The sequence below is a fragment of the Protopterus annectens genome, chromosome 3.part0 (genome assembly GCF_019279795.1).
Source record: "Protopterus annectens isolate FY-2018-M chromosome 3.part0, PAN1.0, whole genome shotgun sequence".
Lineage (NCBI taxonomy): Eukaryota > Metazoa > Chordata > Ceratodontiformes > Protopteridae > Protopterus > Protopterus annectens.
In genome coordinates, this window is record NC_056731.1 from 931,105,151 (window position 1) to 931,130,322 (window position 25,172).

At 35.9% G+C, this 25,172-nt stretch overlaps 1 protein-coding gene across 2 annotated transcripts in view; it reads left to right on the top strand.

Annotated features, from left to right (window-relative positions):
* Positions 1-2,059: 2,059 nt before the first annotated feature.
* Positions 2,060-25,172, top strand: part of LOC122796635 — a 563,252-nt gene continuing 540,139 nt past the window's right edge. The window contains exon 1 of one of the 2 annotated variants that reach the window (XM_044065262.1): positions 2,060-2,176. The gene's annotated coding sequence lies outside the window, so the exon portion shown is untranslated. Of the gene's footprint in view, positions 2,177-2,383; positions 2,718-25,172 lie in introns of those variants that run through there. The other variant, XM_044065263.1, reaches the window with a different exon arrangement.

Sequence of the window (25,172 nt, forward strand, 5' to 3'; positions counted from 1 at the left end):
TTTGTGGGACTTAGGGAACTCCCAACAGATGGATAGTTAACCATACACCTAGAAAAACAAAAGCAACAAAATAAACCAGTGTTTAAGCTGTGCACATGGAATGTAAGGATGATGACTCCAGGTCTTATGAAAGCTCTACAGAATATCAGTAATGCTCAGAAGACATAGTCATTAACAATGAGTTGAACAGATTGTAGCTGGGCATTGTGACTCTCCAGGAAACAACGCTGCTGTCCACTGGATGTCTCAAGGAGAAGGACTTTACTTTTTTGTGGCATGGGAAGCTTCCGGAAGAGACTAGGGAACACTGGTGTTGTTTTCACAATCAGAAACAACCTTGTTGGCTTAGACATACCACCAAATATTTGAAATGAGAGACTGCTGAAAATTTAGCTACAAACACCAGTGGCCTTGGTCAACATCTTCAGTATCTACACTGTTACTTTAACTTCTACCCAGGAAGTCAAGATAAGTTCTACGGTTAACTTAGTGCTGCCATCAGTGGGGTCCCTTTCCATGAACCATTATTCATTCTTGGCGATTTTAATGCCCTTGTGATCAGAAGGTAGTATAAGTGCCCCATTGCATTTGTTTAGTTTGTGGATGTTGTAGTTGTTCAGCCTATTTACTTGCTACCACAAGCACTTTAAAGTGTTCTATGCAAAGGCACTCCAGCTTACACTTAATCCATACATGTACCATTCTGCTAAAACAGCTAATATCCCATAATCTTATATCACAGAAAACAATAAAGGTCTAAGTGATAATGGAGAACACTGGTCTGAGCCAAGGGTGTAGCCATGAGCCAAGGGTGTAGCCATGCATACTCTTTGTATTCTACTGAGCACATTTTTTCTGAGCATCATATATTATATCAACATGGCTTATTTAATGTCATTTTATGTCTACAGCTGTCTAAATGAATACCTTTAACAACATGTACACTATTGATAACTGCGGTGGTGGTGCTGCGGTAGCATTGTCGCCTCACAGTAAGACGCTGTCCTGTTTGATTCTCAGCTAGAGCGTCTTCTGTGTGAAGACATGCGTGAATGGGCGTACCTTCGTTCAAAGTTGTGCGTCAGGGCCGGCAACTCAGCACGTAAAAATCTACTGCCAATCATTAGCGGACCGGAGTTCTGCTGTGGCGACCCCTACCCGGGAAAAGCCGAAAGACGCAACAACGACACTATTGATAATCCAAAAATAATATTTTAATAGCATTGGGGGAAGAGCTGAAAATGTTACTTACATTTATTATCTGCTTGGAGGAACAGCATTTTGAGAGATGTGTCCATTTTTAAGTGATATGCATATCTCTCAAACTCCTACCACAAGAAAGCTGGACAAAGCCTAAAATAATGAGGGAGCAAAGGCCCAAAAATGGGGACGGATTTTTAATATTGCTCCTAGAAACTTTTAAAGTTGCTAGAATAACAGTATTTCTGTTAGCATACATTTCCTGAAGAATATAACGTCTGGATATACTATTTATGTCATTATTTAATTATTTCAATCCTCAGAGATATGCCGGAAAAACCACAAATTTTATGAAGAACAGACCGAAAATATGTAGGGTTGCCACCTTTTCAAATGGCCAAAGTGGGACATTTTCCGTACAAACATCAGATTTTACAGGCCGACACATACCCACGGTCAGAACTTAACTTTTTTGCCTAAATAAAAGCTTATTATTGTAGCATTTTAGTTGCTTGTTCTGTTTCTTATAACATTTAGGTATTTTAGATACAGAATAACTGTTTTATGCAACTATTACATAAAATATAGGAAATAATTATGTCCTACAATCTCAGGACATTTGCCATTTTTAATAATTTTTGTCAGGACACAACTGCCCAAAAAGGGACTGTTCCTCGCAAAGTGGGACAGGTGGTAACCCTGAAAATATGTGGCAAAAAATCAGGGCATTCTGTAAAAATCTGGCAGTTGAGAGGTATCACGTGTTCAAGGAGGGTAGCACTAAGAGCGTATGAATGCAAAATGGAATTTGCTTGGACCCCCCGGACTGACCGTAACTCGCGTTAATACTCACAGACGCGAGTTACGCTCAGTCCGGTGTTCTCCGTTACAGCCTACAAAACCTTCTTCTCTTTCCTCCAGAAAATGGAATAACCAGAGCATGTACTCAAAACATAAATATACTTGGTGATACCAGGTGAGTATTAAAGCAGAAATGATACCTTTCTGATTTTAATATAAACGGTAATAAATGCATCACAGAATTGTTAAATCTTAAAGGAAAGTTTTTTTTCCCCCACGGCTGACTCTCCCCCACAGTTCGGAGGCTGTTGAGCCGCTCCGTATCCGATAGCAACGGTAAACACGTGGGGTCATTCCCTGAACTGTTATTGATACTTTGGCTCTTGGCGACGGTAACGGTAAGAGGTTAAACCTGGTATTTTTTGTAGTATACTTTTGTGGCTTGACGTACGGCTGCGTCTCTGCTTATATCATTCCGGAGTCTTCAGCTGTCAGTACTGAAAGTATAATCAGAGCTGAAAAAAAATGCTATTAACACGTACATGATAGAACCTATACGTACACTGGTCTGCTATTTGTGCACTTGGTGGATTCCATTAACTGTAACCGGTAGGTCCTTGTATACCTAGCACTGTCTAGAATTTGTGGTGGTTACAAAACTTTCACACTTTGCTTTCTTGAACGCAGCACTGTTCTACATCTGAACAAAATTGGAGGTAAGACTATAGCTCATGATAATGAAGTCTTGTCTGTATATGATTTAATTCTCTTCCTGTAGCTTTACCAAAACTGCAGATGATTCTTTATGCTGATAACTATATTGTAAGGGAACGGTAAAGATGATCTTCAGGCAGAATCTTGGCTGCGGTCAAATCTAAACAATCTATTTTCTTGGTTTAGTGCTAAAAATCCACTGCCAATCATTAGTGGACCGGAGTTCCGCTGTGGAGAAGCCGAAATACATTACTAGACTGCAATTCCGACACTAGACTGAGTGTAACTCCCCATTATCGCTTACACCTTTAATGTTTTCTGTGGTACAAGAAATGTTATGGGTATAGCTCTCATCCTCTTAGTACAAGAAAAATCTGGACAAAGCAAAAAAAAAAAAATAAACTAATGATGGTGGGACAAAGCCCCAAAATAGGAATAAAGTTTAAATAGTGCTTTTATAAACTTAGAAAGTTGCTAGAATAAACGTTCTTGTATAGACATTTTCTGAATTACATGAAGCCTGAAATTGAAATGCCTGTCATTATTTAGTGAATTCAGTCCTCGGTGATTTGCCACAAAAATTCAATAGACCAAAAAATATAGGCAAAAATCTGGACATTCTGCGAAAATCTAGACAGTTTAGAGGTATTATGGGATATAGGCAGTTGGTATGTATACGGTATGGATTATTCAGATTCTGAGGTTAAGATGTGTCTTAAAGTAGTGAGCTGCTGCTAAAGGGTTTACGGTTCCTGTTGCCTTATGCGTATGTGTGTACTTGACCCACATCTGTCTGCAATTCTTTTATGCTTTTATGGTATATCTTCATTGATTTTGTAAACCTGTTTATTAAATTATTGCTTAAGACACAGGTAAACATACATTAACACAAAAGAAAAAAACGTTTTAGCATTTTCCATTTAAATACAATGTACATGAGATATAGTTTCTTTGATACTATCATCAGTCCAACATTACAAAAAATGCTGAATTCCTGCCTTCCCTTAAACCTCACTCCTCCTCTTCCCGAACATTATGCATGTATTGTTCCCACAATTTCCATTTACTGTTAAGTAATTTGCTGTTTCCATTTTAACACCTCAAATACAGTTGATATAGACTTTTGATTTCCAGTTGCTAGAAATTGTTTTTTTTTTTTTTTGATGGTAGGAGTGGGCTGTGATCCCTTTGAAGATGATCTATGGGCACTGTTGTTTGCACTGTTATTCAAAAACAACTTTCCTCAAGAGAAAAGCAAGTTAGTGTAGAATAGAAAATTAGAATGGCAGAAAACAATGTGAGACATTGCCACTAAGATACCTGTGCAGTTGTATTGTTTATTTATTTATTTTATTTTATTTAATGCATTTGTGCACTGGGAAAGTCCACTTGACCTAAAAGAGCCCATTTTCAGTGGAGGCCTAGGGAGAAAAGCTCTGACAAGAACATAGATACAGAAAATATTAAACATTAATTGGTACAAAAGTAGATATGGTGTTAAAGATAGTTAGCTACTCTTTTGTCTTTTCCCGGTTAGGGGTCACCACAGTGGAACTCCGGCCCACTAATGATTGGCAGTCAATTTTTACAGTGCCGAGTTGCCAGCCCGACACCCAGCCTTCAAAGAAGGCACACCCATTCACGCACACACCTACCTGCATGTCTTTAAATGTCATTCGACAGTGGGGAGGACATGCAGACTCCACACAGAAGGCGCTCCAGCCGAGAATCAAACGGGAGAACCTCTTGCTGTGAGGCGACAATGCTAACCGCTGCACCACCGCGGTCTGGTGTTACAGATAGTGATTACAGTAATATATACAGAATATATACATAAAAGCAGGAAGTTTGCCACAAACTCTAAATATCACACACACCACCACTGTAAACCACTCCTAGAATTAAACTGGCTTGAACTCCCCAACCAACTTGCCTTTATTCAGCTATCCACCTTGCACAACCTTATTTTCAAGCCTACTGCCTGCCCTGCACTAGCCAATCTAGTCACACCTTACTCACCAAATCAATCCCTACGATCAGAAGACAAAAATCTCTCGGCTATCTCGAAACCCACAAGAAAACCTGGTCACTCTCTGTATCCCTACTCTGTCTCTATACTTTGGAATTCACTACCTGTAGCTACCAGATCTGTGCCTAGCCTAATCCATTTCAAAGCTTCTGTAAAAAAATCATCTAACAAATACATGGCTGTGCTCCTGCATAAAGTCTTCCTAATGCCCAGGTCTTCCTCTTCTGTCACATTCAATCCCTCACAGACTGCAAGATCCTAAGGCTCTTCTAACGTCTTCTCTGCTTCTATACCATATCCTTAAGCTACTGCTCAGGCTTTATTGCTTCTATTCTTCTTAACTCTCTCTCACTATCTATCTGCATCACTAACGTTTTGGCTGCTATTTTCCTAACTGAAACTAACATTCTATTTTGCGTGTACTATAACAGTCAATGTCACACATCACACTACCTACGCACTATTTTTTTGGACACTATCTACATCATGTATGACAAGAGTGACTATTATTGTCTGTAATGTTTTAACTGTATAGAATTGGCTAGATGTGTAGTAATATACTGGAACATCTTGTAGTAGTTTGTTCTTTCAATTTAGTTTTTTTGTATGGTATTTCTAATGGAAATGTTATTGTATTGGATTATACTGTATTTGTATTGTACTGTATGTGGAGCTTTTCTTCCCGGGCCTCTGCTGAAAATGGGTTCTGTAGACCCAGTCAGACCACCCTGGTAAACAAATGTCAAATAAATAAATAAATAAAATAAATTTTGTTGGTTGCCAGATGAATTCAGTCAGAGAGGTATAAACACAAATATATTAACCGCATTATTGTACCAGTATCAAGTGAATAATTATGGAGAAAATATCATCAGTCAGCAGTAGCACAAACATAGGAGTTAAGTTGTCATATAAGGAGAAGGAGGAGGTTAGGTTATAGAGCAGGTGCATAGCCAGGAAGAGTTGAGATGATTTTCCAGTATTTGTTTGAAAGTGATGGTTCTGCCTGTGTTTCTTATAGAAGGTGGAAGTGAGTTGTTATTTACTTATTGACATTTCATTGACATTTCATTTCAAGGTCCAAATTATTGCAATACATTTTAAGAACAATCATTTTACAATCTTCAAAAATAAAACAGACATCTGCAGTTTAAATAATTATAACAAATTAGACATAATATAATGAAACATTGGTTAAGAATAGGTACAAGGTATATGACAATCCTTTAATATTTAGAGAAATTTTAGACAGTTTGTAGAGAAATTAAAAGTAAGTTAGTCTAATACAAATAGGAATTGCAATATGAAGTCAGGGAAAACAGGCTTATGGTATATTTAGAGAGAAAGTAAAGAAAGAGAATTAGATAGCAGTAAGGCAGTAAGTGAAGAATTGAGAGTAAGGTGGTATAAGGAATGAAAAGGCATTTAGGGATATAGTTTTTTCTTGGTTTTGATCAAGAACAACGTCAGATTTTACCTAGGAAGTCTTTCAGAATGTTTTTTAAAGATGGGAGGGTATAGACCTGATGGATACAGGTAAGAAGTTCTAGGCCATAGCAACCTTGTACGAGTACAAAGAATGCCCAGTAGATTTGCTAGGATTCTGTTTGTTGTATTCAGTTGTATGACTGTTGAACCATGCTATGATTTCACTGTAAATGAGAAACTTTATGCTAATTGCATAATTGCTCTAATCAGTTGCTCACAGCTTGGCAGTGTGTCAAGACGCTGCATAGCAATGACAAATATTTGTTTACTCTGTTGTAGTTGTATAAAGTTATGCCAAAACAGTAGTAGTTATTTAAATTAGTGTTAATAGCAACTACTGTTATTTATTTGTTTTTTATACATATATATATATATATATATATGTATAAATATATATACATATGTATAAATATATATATATATATATATATATATATATATATATATATATGTATATATTTGGGATCTGTACTGGTCCCTGAATGACAATATCACCGAATCACTAATGGCTGGGCATACTTACGCGAAAATGCTTTTCACCTAAGAAGCACTTTTGCGTAAGTATGCCTTTTGCGGATGTCGTACTATGGTGCGGATAAGGGAAAATTCCCTTTTCCTCACTGTAGTGCGATCTCGGAGTGAGAATATTAAAGTAGGGGTGTGTGCAGGGGAGCTTGCCCCCCTGCAAAAATGTTTTTTTTTTGTTGTTGTTTAACACACTTTCGTGAAAGCGCTTTTTCGGTGAAAGCGATTTTGCTAAAGTGTGTTCAGTGATAGTGGATTCGGACTGTTGAACTTTTGTTCAACAGTCCTAGATCTATATATATATATATATATATATATATATATATATATATGTGTGTGTGTGTGTGTAATTATAATTATTTCAAACTGGGGCATAGCGTGTCTCTTAAATTGTTTCCTTAAGAATTATTTTTTATAAAGAACATTATGGAAAATGCAGTTCACTTATATTGTTCATTAGGAATATGTATACATTAGGAAGCATAGGATACATATGCATGTACCATACTCACAGTGTGCAATATGCACGGTGCGTTATCTGTAGCAACTGTTGGTAACTGGTTATTAGCTTTTCTCCACTATTGTACAGATGAAGTAGTATATTTGACTTTTTGCACCTTTTCTAGTGCCACCATTTAACTCTTGAAAATTACTTGTGTAGTAATCCCTGCCCACTTCTTTAAAGTGTATTAGATACTTGTTTTGTAAATTGGTCTGGCTTCCCCCTTAACCCTCTGCCATTAATTTCTTACTAAAATAATTAAAAAGAAACACTTTAGTGTTTTCAGTAAAAAGGTTAATTACTAGAGAAAGCTTAAAAAAGTAATGTAAACAACTATACATTTCATGCAGCAGGATACTTTTATTTTTATTACCGCCTTGCATTTCTGTGTAAGTGATGGAGGGGTCATAGATGTATTGAAGAACAAGAGATGCAGGTAAGGGAAAGGACCTATGTCCTTGGCAGAAGCCCAAAAAGTTTTCTGAATAAAAAGATATTGGAGAAGAAATGGCAAAATCCATGCTTTCCTTGCCACTGGTGTAAATAGCAGCCAATCCATCAGCTTGATGAGTGAAGATCTAGCTAGGTTGTCTTGGAGGGGTGAATCGGCAAGCATTTTGAAGTGGTAGTTGAAGCAGAGATTTTTTCTTCTCTCTTTTTTTTTTTTGCAAATTGTCTCCCTGCTACCTCTTAACCATGAGACCCTGTCTTTTTTAAACACCTTGAATTATCACTTGTGACATAGGCAAACTTACATTTATATAAAAATAAACAAACCATATTAAAAAATTCAGAGTTGCAAACATTATATATCGCATGTATTTTATATATATATATATATATATTTTATATATATATATATATATACACACACACACACACACACACACACACACACACACACACACACACACACAATATGATCAGTCCAGCATTACACAAATTGTTGAATTCTTGCCTTCTGTTAAACCTCATTCCTCCTTCAAAACATTTTATTTTTCTGCATGTATTGCTCCCACAGTTTCTGTATTTTTTTCTAATTTGCTCATACCCTTTTCTAAAGATCCCACTTCCTGTTCTTTTATCTCTTTTACAATAACCGAGAGATCCTGTCTTGGTCAATAAACTCATCTGTTCCCTTTACCAGGCAGGATCTGACCAAGAGGGGTCATTATTAAGGCAGCAATTAATGGGGGTTCCAAGCTTTTTCATTCCCCCCTGGTTCTAATCACTTACACGCACATAGTAAGGGAGGCATATGCAATGGGTTGTCCAGAGAGGGTGTCCCCTCACTTCTACGAGGGGTGTTTTCTCCAAGCAGCCCTGCGTGTCCCCATGTTGCATGAGTGGTAGGCTCTCCAATCTCTATAAAGGAGAGTGCACCACCCTGTTTTGCTCTGAGTGACTGGACCCCCACCCTTCTTTTGGAGAAATGAAGAAGCCACACCCCTTCAGTCCTTCTCCTTGCAACTAATAGAACCCTAATCATCTGCATGATGGAAACTAGACACCAGACTGCATTTAGGATCCAATACTCCCCCTGGGATATTTGCTTTATACAGGAAAAGCTCACTATTTCTCCTTCAAAGCCTGAAATAGTTGGTAATACTGCAAATGGGAGGCTGAAATATATGAAACTGAACAGTTTAGCTCTAACAATTAAGGCTGTGAATTGGTAATGAGCTTCATCCTGTTGTCGTGGGCTGATTTCCTTAATTTCTACTTTTAAATTGTTTGTCTATGAGCAAGTCATATAATTAGAAAGTGCTTCCGGGTTTTCCTCAGAAAAGGGACATTTTTGTCCAGCGGGGCTTATCTGCTTAACAAACAAACAAACCTGTCTGGTCCAGTAATAAGCCATAATTACTGCTACTTTTCTTTGGCTTTAAAAATAAACTTTATTAGGAGCAGAAGTGGAAGAAAGGCATAGAGCAGACCTTTTGCCCATTGATTTATCAATTTATTTATTTTATTATATTGTTTGTATTAACTGGGTAAGTGAGTTGCTGTGAAGACACTTTTCAACCATGATATGGGCAAATTAGGCAAATGCACTGAATTAAACAGACATCAGAATACAGGCTGGCATTCTGATCCCCATATTTGAATTAGTCAGATTATATATTACTCAAAACTGGATAGATGGATCTAAATTAAACTGGGGAGAATTTACGAATATGGCCCACACTTACATAATCTCACACAAACTCATGGTTAATGATAAAAAGAAACAAATACAATTCCTAAAAATATGGAAAAATATCTTAGACCACATATTAGAAGAATAAATATCTATTGTTATAGCTATGTAATTACCCACATTATTTGGTATGGAAGACCCTCTCTCTAATAACTTTGAAATAAAATCTCTAAGCAACATAATTCATTGTAAAATAACATATGATTAGTAAAAGTTTATCTCTCAACTATTAGTGGAACTATTTGTACAGTTGTAAACAGTTGAGTTCAAAGGTTTAATTTACTTCTTATATTATCTACTGGTCACCTTTTGTTTCCTAATATTATGTCTATATTATCTCAGTTTATTTAGGTAAATGTCTTATTGTGTTGGCTAATGTCATTTACTATACAGTAGATAACCAGTTCTTTTTTCTTCTGTCGTGGTGCTGCGGTAGCGTTGTCGCCTCATAGCAAGACGTTGTCCCGTTCGATTCTCAGCTAGAGCATCTTCTGTGTGGAGGCATACGTGAATGGGGCATGCCTTTGTTGAAGGTTGTGCGTCAGGGCTGGTAACCCGGTACGTAAAAATCTACTACCAATCATTAGCGGACCGGAGTTCTGCTGTGGCGACCCCTAACCGGGAAAAGCCGAGAGACACAAACAAACATGACAGGATGATATAGGCGATTTATGTTAAATGTCTGTATAATGTTTTTCATTTTCTTTCATTGTATACTGTTTTTTTTGTCATTGTTGTTAACATTTAAATCTGAAAATGCAATAAAATATAAGTTGGGGAAAAAAAAGAATACAGGCTGGCATTCATAAACATGTAATACATAGCACAGCTCAACAGACATCAATAATTAAAGCTAAGAGGCAGTCAGATATAATTAATAGTACAGTGCTACTTTTAAATGAGGAAAAACATTCAGATGAGAGTCGTATATAGAGATGTTAGTTTAAACTTCAAGAGATGAAAACAAAACCAGCAGGTAGTAATTAGTGCTATGCTGTGCCCTATGTTTACAAATCCCAGTCATAGATGTTGTTACAAATATAAGATTGCAAAAAAACAAGGGAATGTACACACCTCTAACAGACTTCAGAATGTGAACATTGTTACAGTTACAAAGAAGACAACAAATAGTGAGATATATATATATATATATATATATATATATATATATATATATATATATAGTGCGTCAGTAATACATGCACAGTAGCAATGTAAATCACGGCTGTTTTATAGGGTGTGTATGTATAATATATAAACATTACAAGTAAAGGAGTGATCTGGTGGTGATATTAGCTTCTACAAAGTCAGATGTGTAAAGAGGTGTAATAGTGAGAATTCCCTTAGTTTGCATTAGTGAATACGGAATGTGATCAAGTACATATTCATATAGTTGAGTTACATTAAACATGGTTGATGCATTTTTAGATGCTGAGAGTTTTAAACATGCTTATGCCTGAAATGAAAAAAAATACATCTGGTCTGTGCCTTTTTATTATAAATGGTTACGGCATATGCCTAAGCAGAATATGGTGATAATAGTCAGATACCAGGGTTTAATTCTGCATAACACTTAAACAATTGGAAAAAGTAACACGTTGAAATTCAGACTGAATTATACTAAATTAAATAAAATAAGTTAAGCAAACTATGCATGTTATATACATCTGCATATACATATTAGTGTATACTTGTAGTCTTTACTCTGAAGTTTGTGGCAGGAGTAATGTAGTCATATCCTATATAAATATATACTGAAAAGAGGTTAATATGGTGACATTCTGGCATTACTGAAGCAATTGCATTTGTATTCGCTTTCTAGGTAAAATGTGAATTTTTTCTTTAATTTTATCATATCGTTGATTTACCTAATACATTCAGGAAACATGTTCAAAAAGGCAGATGCTGCCTGTGGAAAGATTTTTTTCAGTAATAGCCAGTTTGTGTCGGGGTCTCCCTAAATATATAATTTCAGATCCCCTAAGTGAATGCTCTTTCCTTTTCATATAATCTACTTCTGAGTGAAGGATAGTTGTTAACACTGTAATTTGTAGGCTAAGGATTTTTAAGAGACTCTAGCTGTTGCTAACAACCAGTGACATTTGGAGAGTGTGGTACAGTGGTGTTCCCCATTGTTGGATAGATGAGTAAATCTTTTTTATAAACACCTGTATTGAATTATCACTTGTGACATAGGCAAACTTACTTTTATATAAAAGTAATCAAATCACATTAAAAGTTCACAGTTACAAATGTTATACATCACAGATGTAGCTGTATATCATATAGTCAAAACATTACATAAATTGTTCAATTCCTGTCTTTTCTTAAACCTCATTCCTCTTCCAAATCATTTTTCTGTATGTATTGTTCCCACAATTTCCATTTTTTCTATGTAATACACTCCTCTCCTTTTCTAAAGGTCCTACTTCCTGTTCTTTTATATCTGTTACAATGTCCGCAACTTCGGTTATAGTTGGCTTAGATTTTGATTTCCATTTTCTAGTAATTGCTTTTTTGTCAGCCACAAGAATTAAACTTAACAAGGCTTTAATCTGTGTGGGCAGTTCAGATTCTGTATCCCAGCTCAAAAATCATTTCTTCAGTTACACTCATTTGCTTGTCCAGTATTACTGACAGAGTACTCTGCTGGGGATTTTTAAAGTCTGCCAACTCATTACACTCTGCGAATATATGCTCCCAGGTAAATCTTTCTTTCCCAGTACATCTCCAACATTTGGCATCTACCTTAGGAAAAAATTCTTTGGAGTCTGCTTGGGGTATAAAAGTATCTATGCAAACACTTTGTTTGTTTGTGTCTTTCGGTTTTTCACGGTTAGGGGTCGCCACAGCGGAACTCCGGTCTGCTAATGATTGGCAGTTGATTTTTACGTACCGGCTTGCCAGGCCTGACGCACAACCTTCAACGAAGGTACGCTCATTCATGCATGTCTCCAAGCAGAAGACGCTCTAGCTGAGAATCAAACCGGACAGCGTCTTACTATGAGGCAACAACGCTACCACAGCACCACCACCGCGGGTTATCTATGCAAACACTCACAGGCAAAAATCCTAAATCTTCTAGATTTTGTTGCATATTTGGGAGCCATACATATGTCCTCCCATTGTTTCTTTGTAAATTGCACATCTAATCTCTATTCCCAATCTTTTCTGGCCTCTTCTGATTGATTCCTATAGTTATCGTGCGATATTTTATATGTCCTACTTTGTGTCTTTCGGCTTTTCCCGGTTAGGGGTCGCCACAGCGGAACTCCGGTCCGCTAATGATTGGCAGTTGATTTTTACGTGCCGAGTTGCCAGCCCTGACGCACAACCTTTAATGAAGGTCCTACTAATTACCCATTTTTTAAAGCTTCTGTTCTAGATTCAGTTAAAACCTCAACCAGTGCAGTTCTTTCATTTAGGTTTCCCCTATCCCTTTCTCTTTGTGTATACTCTGATATCAATCCCTGATAGGGAAGGCAATCACTAGACTACAATCAAAATGTCATCTTGCCCTATTCCCTTTCTGTTATCTTTCGCTCGAATTAATTGTTCCCAGTAATTTGGTTTCTTTACCAGCTTCCACCAGTAAATTCCAGCCCCCTCTTACCTTTTCTCTGTATCCCTAATTGCAGTCATCCCTATTGGCAGAATCACCTTTCTCCATTCCTGTGTTGGTTTAGTTCTTTTTATACTTTCTGCTACTTTATGAATATAATATGTTTTTTAATTTCTCCAAGTCTTTTGGGTTTCTAATACCATGATGGGAATGGACCCCATTCCTAAGTCAAAGTACAGTTAAAGTTCATAAAATTAATATTGTTTCAATCTTTGATGTCAGCCAGTAGTGCTCTTCTCAGCACCCGCAGTGTACCCAGAAATGACTCCTTCTGCAGTTTGTATGGAGTTATATGTATTGATAACATATCTAAATACGATTGTAAATTCTTTTTTATAAGACCCGTTGCTCCTACTGCTATTGGAATTGTCTGGGTATCTTTCTTCTACATTGCTCTCGTTTCTGCCTGCAGATCCTGATACTTTATAACTTTGTGTCTGTCTGTACGCAAGACACTGTAATCACTGGGTGTGGCAATTTCAGTGATCAATGCTACTCTTGGACCACTATATCTGGTTTTCTAGCATCTGTCTTTTGAACTGTTGGTAATGGATGATCTCATGTAATGTAGACTTCTTCATTTTGTATGATGCTTTGCGGCTCATGTTTCCAATGTTTTTCAGCCACTTCAGTACCATAATGTTTGCACAATCCCCAGTGCAGCAATCTTGCCACATTATTATGCCTTTCAGTATACAGTCCTTCTGCCATTAGTATGTCACAACCAGCAACAAGGTGTGCAACTGTTTCCAATTCGGTTTTGCAAAATCTACATTTGTCTGTTTCTCCCATATGTTCAATGGACTCTATAAACCAACATGTACACAGCCCACTATCTTGGGTCACCAATATTAACCCTTCATCTCTTGGTTTGAATTAGTCTCTCCTTAACCATTTCTGTGTTCGTTCTTGATCAACATGAGGTTCTTATAGAAGTTTTCTATACTTGCAACTATATTTATGCTTTTTCCACATTTCTTGCCTTCTCATCTGATCCTTCACCTTATATTTCTTTTGTTTTTTTGGCACATTCAGTTGCTGCCTGATTTTTATCCATGTCTGGTTTCATTTCCATTCCTGCTTGATGCCGATAAGCTTCTGCTAGATTAAGCGGAGAAGTCATCTTAGATTTATTCTCCTCATGTTTCAAAAGTTTCACTACATTTGGGTCTTGTGAGGTCAGCAGATATGTGTGGAGTCCCACGATTGCAGATCAATAAATATAATCAAGTTCAAGGAGGCCCATCCCTTCTTCAGAACAGGGAATATATATTCTTGGTATGCACTGATTTTTATAAATCATTTGGTGAGCATGAAGCTTCCATGAAGCATCCTTCTTGTTTTCCTATCTAATCTATCCAACACATTTTGGGGCCATTCAGTCACTCCAAAACTGTAAGTTAGGACAAGAAGAGCAAATTGGTTTATAGCTTAGATTTTGTTCCTAGATGTCATTGCTGTTTTCAGGATTAGTTTAAGTCTTCTGAAGTATTCCTTACTAAGTTTTATTTGCATTTGTTTGTGTTTTATTGTTGATCCTTCATCGATTCCCAAATGTTTATACACTCTTTCTTGCTCAAGTTCATTTATATCACATTCTTGTCCCAAATTGATGTTTTCCTGGCATTGCAGTCTTCCTGCTTTAAAGGTTGCTTTTGCACATTTATCAAGACCAAATGACATCCTTATATCATCTGAAAAAGTTGTGACAACTTGCAATTGTGCTTTTAGTTCCTCATCTGATGAGCTATACAGCTTTTAAATCATCGACAAAGAGAAGGTGAGAAGTCTTTACACTTTGTTGTTTTCTAGGAGCCAGATTATAGCCATGGCCTAAGCTGTTGAGTAAACAGTTTAATGGATTAAGGGCGAGGCAGAATAGTAACAGTGACAGATAATCACCATGGAATATCCCCCTTTGAATTTTTATCCCTGGGATAACAATTTTTCCCTTATCATGGATTAATTGCAAAGTGGTTTGCCACTGTTTCATGGTCACTGTAATGTAGTTGATCAGTGTGGGGTGTATCTTATACATTTTTAAGAACTCGTTTATGCACGAATGAGAGATACTATCAAATGCTTTTTTGTAGTCAGTCCATGCCATACTTAGATTCTTTTCCCTTTTACAGTTTTTCACTATGACTTTATTTAACAACAAATGATCCTTTGTTCCATATGACTTTCTTTTATTGGCCTTTTGTTCTATTGCCATAGTTGAGTTTTCTTCTAAATGACTGTAAACTCTTTCGGCATCAATTCCCCTGTATAGTTTATACGTCATCAGAAGGCAAGTTATTGGTCTATAATTTTTAGGGTAGCTTGCAGATTCACTCTCAAGTAGGAGCCAGGTTGGTGTCTGTTCTGGGTGCGCATATATATGTAGTTCTTACTCATGGCTAAATCTTCATGCAAAGATGTTAATACTTTTAACCATAAATTAGGTACTGCATCTGGTCCTGGGGTTTTACAATTAGAGGCTTTTCTTAACTTTGTTTCAATGTCTCTAGTTGTTACTTCATCTCATTTCATATTCTGTACCTTTAAACTTCTTATTCTTTCTTTTTTTTTTTTTCCAATAATTCTTTTATTTTCAATAAAATGAAACAATGCATACAGCAAGAATGAAAAAAAAAAACATTGTAGTAATGAACATTAAAATGAGGCGTTGAATAATTACAGAATATAATACATAATCAAACAGTTTAAACATAGATATAAGTGAGAAAGAGTGTAAAACATAAGAAAAGCATTGTCATTAATAAAACCAAACAAACTGTTATAAACAGTATTTACAACATAATGTGCTGCACTTCCACTACCATAATTATCATTGGATCTCCATAAGTTAACAAGGACAAGGGTAAATGATGCTTTGGATGTACTCCTGAGAAATTATTCACTAAGAACTAAATCTAAAAGTTTCTTCCATAGTTTACTAAAATAGGCTCTTTTTTGGACCTTTTATAATGAATTTATGTGCAGAAATATGTTTATGAGCCATTTCTTTGAATTTTCCCCAACTAAGTTTGGTGCGATCTAACCAATTGCTAGTGATGTATAGTTTAATAAGTGAACAAAGGATAATTAGGATGTGAAGTTGCATTTTGATACTTTGGATGTAGGAATGTGAAGAATAGCTGTTTCCCACAGAGTGTGGAGGTGTAATAACCCATTTTTTCCAGGCGGACTTTCAGAGAGCACCAGAGTTTGTAAGAATGCTTGCAATACCACATAATGTGAAGCAAGTCCGCTTTCAGACATGAACAACAGGTGCAAGAGGGAGAAGTGTTGGCATTAAATTTATTAAGAGTTACAGGAGTATAATAAGCATTGTTGTTGAGCATCATTTGTGTATATAGGAGTTTTTTGAAAAGAGAGAGCTCTAGAGTAGATTTTATAGCTGATAATTTTTGATCCTCTGTAATGGAAGGTCCGATGGTATTCCAGTAGTTGGAGAAAAGACAGTTTGAATCGTAGATCATGTTAGTCAATAGCTTGTAAGAGGATGATATTGTTTTTTTAATGCTTGAAATTGCTGAAATAACTTCAACTAGTTTGTTTAATTCCTGAGTATTGGGAGAGAAGTTAAAATGTTGTGCCAGAATAATTTCTCTTAGTTGTCTAAGAATAACTATGTATTTTTTATTAGTACCCAAGATTAATTAGACCTATGTTTGAGAATATCCCATACATTGAGATCTTTGATGAGAGGAATTTAGTAAGGTCAATCATTACATTGTTAATTTTAAGATTTGGGTTCTGATGCAACGGTTGTAGAAGGGAAAGAGAATTTACCAGATTAATATCTTTAATAAGATTTTGGAAAAGCCTGATTTTATGTTTCAAAGATTGAGCTAGATTACAGTTGTTCAAAGAAGTAATAGATAGAAAGGGAATAGCCTGAGGGTTAATTTTGTTGGATATAACATGTTGATACCAAATTCTAACCCAGGCTGGATAATTTGTGTTTTGATGTTGAAATTTGAGATAGTCCATACTCTAATTGAGCAAATTAGTTTATAGTATAATTGGAAGTTTGGTAGACTTAGCCCCGCCATTTCCTTAGGGTAGGTTAGTTTAGGGTAAGCAATCCTCACTGATTTAGGGAACCAAATGAAACCAGCTATTTCTTTGTTGATTTTGGAGAATAAATTATTATAGACTAATACATCCAAAGCATTGAGTTGAAATAGAAGTCTAGGTAAGATATTCATTTTCACAATAGCTGCTTTGGACAGGAGAGCTAAATTCATATGTTTCCATCTTTGTAGATCTTGTTGTATGTTAGACCATGTTTTTAATAAATTATTTTGAAGTATAGAGGCTTGATTATGTTCAAAATGGATACCTAAATATTTAAGGCTATATGTTATTCGAAGGAGGATTCAGGGAAGTAAAAGGATTTATGGGAGTTAGGGTTTATTGGAAATATATGAGATTTTTATTGTTTATTTGATAATCTGATCACGAGAGAATTTCTTTATGGCATCGAATTTTGGGTAAGTCTGTATTGGGTGACTGGAAATATAAATTGAGATCAAACGCTGATAATGCAATCTGTGTGTTTAGTATTTTAGGTATATTGTGATAAGTATTCTGAGTAATATAAAGAAAGAAAGGCTCAATAAAAATGTTAAAAAGAAAGGAGAGAGTGGGCACCCTTGCCTTGTTCCATTAGTGAACAGAATTGGCTCAGATCTCTGTTTGTTAATGTAAAGGTAAGTTTGGGAGTTTGTATAAAGTGTTCTAATCATATCCGAAAGGAATTAGGCACACCAAATGGGACAATGTGGCAAACAGAAAATCCCAGTTAACTCTGTTAAAGTTAGGGCGGTGGATTTCTTCCTTTTTTGGTAAATTGTATAAGGGAATCAAGGGTTAACGTATTGTCCCACGTGTGTCTATTGCTCATAAAACCAGCTTGATCAGGGAGATTAAAGACGGAGAACTTTTTTAATCTACATGCTAATATGGCAGAATATCTTAATGTCAACATTTATTGATTGGTCTGTAGTTGTGAGGATCTGCTTTGTCTTGTTTATTTTTTAATATTAAAATAGTTTTCAAGTTATTCCAATGTATATCAGTAATACCTTCTTTAATAATATAGTTAAAGACTTTCAATAGTATGGAGGAGGTATTTGTGTAGAAAACTTTGAAGAAGTTAGTAGTAAAGGCTTTGCCTAATTTTAAATTTTTATGATGGCCTGGACTGGCAGATAAAAGGGAGATTTGGTTAGTATTAAGAGGGAACTTAATTGAATTAAGAAAAGACTCCATCCGAGGTTTTAGATTATCACTTTTATGTCCGCTATAGATTTCTGAAAAGAGTTCAAAGAACAGGTGTATTATTTCAGAATCTGATTTGTATATTTTCCTTGGTATTGAAGGGTGGAAATTCTAGGAGCACTATTATTATTTTTAGTATTCTTGCTAAGGTTCTTGAGGGCATTTGTGCCCATTCAGAATATGTTGCAATGAATTTCTGTTCCTGAAAGGAATAATTCTGTGAATAAAGTTCATATAAATCTTTGCGCGGCGCATTGATCAGTTCTATAGTTTGTGGGTGAGGGGATAGTCTCTGACTTTTTTCCAGAGAGGAAAGTTTCAAGGATAAAGTATTTTCCTTTTTCATGTTTAGCTTTTTAAGAAAGGAAGCTTGGCTAATGAGAAAACCCCTCATTTCAGCCTTGCATGCCAATGTATGTCTGGGGGATTTGGGACTCTGTGATATTCAAATCAAGATCTATTAACATGTTGTTAATTTTTTTTATTATATCTTTATTATTTAGTAAATTATTGTTAAGTGACCAGCTGGCAAAAGTAAAATCAGGTGGAGTGAACCTAATTATGAGAGAGATTTTGGCATGATCAGAGAAGCATCTGGGCTCAATATTGAAAGTATTTTTAAATTTGGATAAGGGGTCTGAGATTAAGAAAAAGTCAAGACGTGACCATGATTTGTGACAATTGGAATAAAAGGTATAAAGATTTTCCTTAGTCGAGATATTACTAAATGTAATCGTGTCTATAAGATTAAAATCAGATATAAGCTCCTCTAACGCTATGGAAGCTTGAAAATTGTAAGAGGATGATTTGCTTGTGCGATCTAGGCTGGGGTCTATAACCGCATTCCAGTCCCCACCTACAATGAATAAGTGATTTGGAAATGAGTTCAGTATATTATAAATTTCTAAAATAAAAGTCTGTTGTTGTGAGCAAGGACCATACAGATTTAAAAACATAACTGGTTTGTCGGAGTTAGGTAGGGTAGATGTAAAGTAACACCATCTGCCGTTTGTGTCAGATTTATATTCATTAATAATTTCCTGGAATTGTTTCTTAATTATGATGGCCACACCTTTGAATTTGTGCTGTCACCTGCGCTTATTATAGACCTAATCCATTTTCTATTTTTTACTTTTTCCCACTCAGAATTAGATAGGTGTGTTTCCTGTAGAAAACAAAGCTAGCATGAGATTTAAAAACAAGGTGTAATAGTAATTTTCTTTTTGCAGTATTTTGTAAGCCATTTATATTCCAAGAATCAATGGACCAGCTCATGGGCGTTAGAACCAAACGAGGTATAGGCACATGATATAATTAGTGTAATTAAGATAATGTGTGGGTACATTACTTTTGTGTTGGGAATAATCTATCCTAGTTTTGTTAAATAAAAGACGGATATGGAGAACCAATTCTGCTCTTTAAAAGCAAAACAGTTAAATGTAATGGAAGATGCAGCATAATACTTCTTCTGAAATAACCGTGCCTACCCAAGAAGCATATAGACAAGCCAAAAACAACATTAACAATTCTATACATATATACAAAGAAAATCTCATCCAAAAGATTATCAGACCAGATCTCACTTCGGTGCACATAGAGCCTCCGCTTGTAAAGAGTACACCAATTTTCATGTACAGTAAGCTTGACCTAAGGTATATAAATATAAATTTGTAAGCCTGAATAGTTAAAACACAGTGTATACAACAAAGAAGCTCTAAGAATACCGTACATAACATATTTGTTACTAGAATTAGCATTTCTTGTGAGAATGTAATCACAACTGTAATACAGTCAGATTGGTATATCATTAAAATTTTGATAAAATTATCTAACAGTATAATGTGTTACTAGAGGTGAAACCCAATTAAGAGAGGTTGTGACTGTTTAGTTAATGAGCTGCATATTATAGATACTTATAAAGCATGTTGAATGAAGATAAGTTTACACTGAACATAATCCAATAATAACAGAACTATTTATAACCTAAGAGACTAGTTATATATGAGTAACCCATCCTTCAACTATATTAACCTTTTGCTAAATTTTTACACTTCAGGTTAATATTTAAATGATTTTAGAAATCCAATTGTAACTACCCCTAACCTATTAGAATGAAGCTATAAATTATTTATAGCAATCTACTATCAAACTATGTAATCTAAATGTACCCATGAGTATTTTAAACATGTCCTACTTTAATACCCATTTATGTGTTAATGTTTATAGATGTTTATAAAAGCTAATAGCTATAACTGTTACAGTAAAACTATTACAGTAATACAGTAAGACACTAAAGGTATGTATGCAAAAATCTCCCACCCCAGTGTCCTTTGTAGTATGTAACCAAACACATGTTATTACAGAGAAAACGAAGAAAAACTAAGTATTAATATACTGAAAATATCATTTAGTTGGTTAAAATGCACTGACCAGCTGCACTACATACAAAAAGTCAGTTTCTGACTTCCAGTATGTGAACATTAAGCAGTTTGGTGTTTATTATAGTGTGTGCTTATGTCTTTAAACTGCACAGTTTTGTACATACTGGGGCAAGGGACTCTGCCTGATTAAAACTTCAGTAGCCCTAACAGCCAGAGCTGATCGCTAACCAAAGCAAAATAAATGGAATAAAAAAACAGTATGCAGAGTCTTTATTTTCTTTTTTTCCATAAAAGCGCTGCAAGCGCCATCGGGGAATAAGTTCACTGGCGCCATATTGTAGAGTCACAGCAAAGGATATCCCGCTGGGAACCTCACAACGGCAACGCTCCTTGTTGACACGTGGATCTATCTCTAAACGGAGATAAGACTGTTTTAAGTAATTTAAACAGTCCTGGACTGAATAGCTGAAGCCTCCGTGAGTAGATTAAAGTTGAGAGGAGTACAACTGTAGAAACGATCGTGCTGGAGTTATGTGAGTTTATGTTTGTTCAGGAATCCTGCTAAATACTTTTGAAATGTCTCTCTTGCTTCAATTAGGGATGATATGGAGTATTTAGTATCGAAATCAGTGTGATTTGAAACCTAATGTTTCTCTTGATGAGGTCAGAGCAGAACGGGCTAATTTCTGTCTGCTTTCTTTAATGGAGACAGGTAAATCTTGTGTGAAGTTTATTTTATGCTTATTCCACATAAAGTTTTATTTTTTTGCTGCATAGAGGATCTGTTGAGTGGTTTGAAAGTTAAGTAATCTTGTGTAAACTTGAGGGGCTGTAGCATCTTGTCTTTTATGCAATGCTCTCAATTATAATAGTGTTACTGCCATCTTCTGAATGTAAAAGTGATTCAAATATTTGTTTTGTTATAGTAAGCAGGCCTTGGCTGTCATAGCTTTCAGGAGACCTCTTATTAAAATATTATTAGATCTGCCCTAGCTTCAAGATCTGTAAGTTTTGACTGTAGATCTGACAAGGAGGCTGTTTTGGCACGTAGTTCTTCTGATATAGACTGTATTTGGAACTCATTAGATTGTGCTTTTTGTTCAAGTGTGTCAACTCTGTCCACAATTTGATTAATAGATTTTCCTATGGTTGAGGGTTGTTCGAGAAGTTTTGTATAGCTGTGTGTATGGGCTGAAGGGCCTGTTTAAGTTCTTCCATGTGAAAGCCGGGATCTTCTTTGTTACTAGTGTCACTTTTGGAGGATTCAGTATTTTGTTTATTTGTTCTCTGCCTTTTGAAAGAGCCTCCTTTTCGGGAGAGAAAATTGCTGATGCTTTAGCTTTGATTGTTTGAGTATCCATTGTAATAGAGTCATTTGTTGTTTTAATCTGCCTAGCCATGAGGAGCCGGAGTTATTGCAGACAGCAGTAGGCCTCCCTGAATCACTTTGGGAAGATAAAAAGAAAGATGAAAAAACCACTGTGAGAGAGCCAGAGAGGATGAAAATCTGTCATGCGTTTTTCCCACTTCCAAAGAAATGCAAGTTCCACAGATATGAAGGTGAAGCAGCTCTTTTTGAAGTAAGTATAGCTTAAGAAAAGAATTTGAGATGAGGAGCTCTGTGCATAAGCTGTTCCCTAGTCGACCACCATTTTGGAATATTCTTTCTATTACTATCCATTTAGCATCTTTGTTATGTTCCACAGGATCTTCATAGATACTTCTCCAAATGTATCTAGTTCTTCTTTTTTTGACAGTCTTTCAATTCCTTTTACCTTATTTCCCAGTTCTCTACAAAACATTTTTGGTTATCTTGCACTTTTCCTTTATATTTATCTTCGTATCTTCTAAGTTTTTCTGCCTGTGCTGAAATTTTTAGTTTATTTGCGATAGTGCATGATAGATCCTGGTCTGTTCTAATATTGCGCATTGCTTTTATCACATCTCTCTTTTGTAGTCTTTTTCTTGATCTATTCCCTCTTCTGTAGTCTTCTAACAGTGACACTTCTTGTCTTAATTGCTTTATAATTTTCTCTATTCGGTATTTTCATGATGGTATTCGATTTCTCCCCTTCCTTTCCCTCACTACCCTGTGTTTTTGTGATAGAACTTTATCAGTTATTAATTTAGCTGCAGAGTAATATATCCTGTTTGCTTCTGTTATATTGCATGGATCTCTATGAACAGTTCTAATTACTGTGTTCATTTGTTTTATCAGACTTCTGACTTTTTGGGTTTTATTAACCTTCTGCAGTCTATTTCTTTAATTGATCTCGATATATCTGTCCATGTCTATTAAATCAAGAAATTCTTCTCTTAGCTCATTTTCTTCCAAACTGAATTCCTGTAGGCATTCTATAGAAGGTTCTATAGCATCTTCCTGTGACACAGTCTCATCAAATTCATCCTGTGCCGTCCGTTGCTGCATCATATGGGAACTCAATGGCGTATCACTCTTCAACATTGACTGCGTCAGAGTTTCCACAGTTTCCTGTTCCGTTTCTTGCTGTCTAGCTTCAAGTGACCATTTATACTGGTTTCCTGTGGAAGGCTCCAAATTATCTTCATATGGCACCTGTCCAATTGCTTCCTGTTCCACTCGTTTCCCCTTCATTTGGATATCCATTACTCTATCCTGTTGTGGTGCTTTCTGAATTAGATTTTCTGTACTAAATCCTTCACTCTGCAGGTACTCCATAACCTTAGTTTCTATTTCTTCAACTTCCCCATTACTAATCTCTTTTTCTACTTTTCCTCTTTGTCTTCTTATTTTTTTGTATTGTAAAGTTTTCCATGTTCGGATTCCTTTGTCTGTATTTCTCTTCAAATATCTTTGGTGCTGCTGTGTTTGTATTAGTTGGTTTTACTTTCTCCTTTGCATAGATATTACACCATATTAAATCTCTTTTTCTTTCCCATCTCCATATTTCTTTTTCAGATGTTTCCTGATCTTCCTGTTTCTCTCTGCTTTGGGGGCTCATTCAATCCTGCTGTGATGAAACCTGTGTTAGACCTTCTACATCAAATCCTGCACTTCGCATGCACTCTATAACTTCAACTTCTATTTTTTTTAACTTCTACTTTACTGATCTTGTTTTCTACATTCCATCTTTGTGATATTATTTTTTTATTGTGAAATTTTTCATATCCGAATGTCTTTGCCTGTATTTCTCTTCAAATATCTTTGGGGCTGCCTTCTTTACATTGATAAATTTGGCTTTCTCCTTTGCATAAATATTGCACTATATCAAATCTCTCTTTCTTTCCCATGTCCATATCCATATTTCTTTTTTATACTTTTTAAATATCTCTTGGTTTTGTTGTTTATATTTTCACACTTCCTCAGATGCTTCTTTTTCCAAACAGATCAAGGTTTCTTGATCTATATACTGTTTCTCACAAATCCATTGTATTAGTGAACACAAATTTTCATTTGAAGCTTCTGACAGTTTTTCTTGCGGAAGTATTTTTCTTTCCTCTAATTTCTCTCTTAATCGTTTTGTATATCTTGTGTCTGGAAATTCTGGGCTTTTTGCATAATAGTAACAGTACATAATTTCTTTCTTATCCTCAATAGTCCACTTCATCGTCTTTATGGCTCTGATGGCTCTGTCTTTGGCCTATCAGTTTTTGTGATTTTTGTAGAATGCTACTTCCTTCTACAACAGGGGTGCCATCCTCCCCCTGGGCCTGGCCCCATTGTAGGAATGTTTCCGTATTTTGAGGATTCTACACTGTCATCTTTTCCAGTCCTGGCACCAGTGCGCCTACCAGGATTGGGCATTTTTTTATCCTGGGTCTTGTGCACCCAGCTATCTTTTTTAGTTTTTGACCTACTTCTGTCCATGATATATGCTATATAAATACAGTCTATATATCAGTGTCACCTTGGTGAGATTTTGTGAAAACAGGGTCCACATTGTGAAGGTACTCACCAAGACTTGAGGATGAATTCAATTTCAGCACTACTACTGTCCTTTGCTTGCTGACTTTTCATCTCTCCATTCTGTATGACTGTTGTTACTCTCCTTAAGGATCTACATCCAAAATCACATTTCTTCCTTTTTTTTTTGAATTAACCCCCTGCTTCATCATCATCCTTCCCCACTTTGAGTTGTAGCTTTCTGCTTGTATTATCTAGAACAGCGTTAACTGTGTAGCTCTAAAATATCCCTTCAAATCAGGAAATCCTAAACCTCCTTGTTCTAGTGGGAGGATCAACTTATCCCATTGACTCTTGCCCTCTTCCCCTCCCAAATGAAATTCTTCAACTCTTTATTGATTACTATTCTCAGCATCTCCTTTGGTTGATAAAAATATGCCTGACCTATTTGTAAAATTAAAGGGACTAAAAACATTTTACTGCTTGTATCTTACTATCCATATCCACATGCAAGAGCTTCCAGTCTCACAGTTTT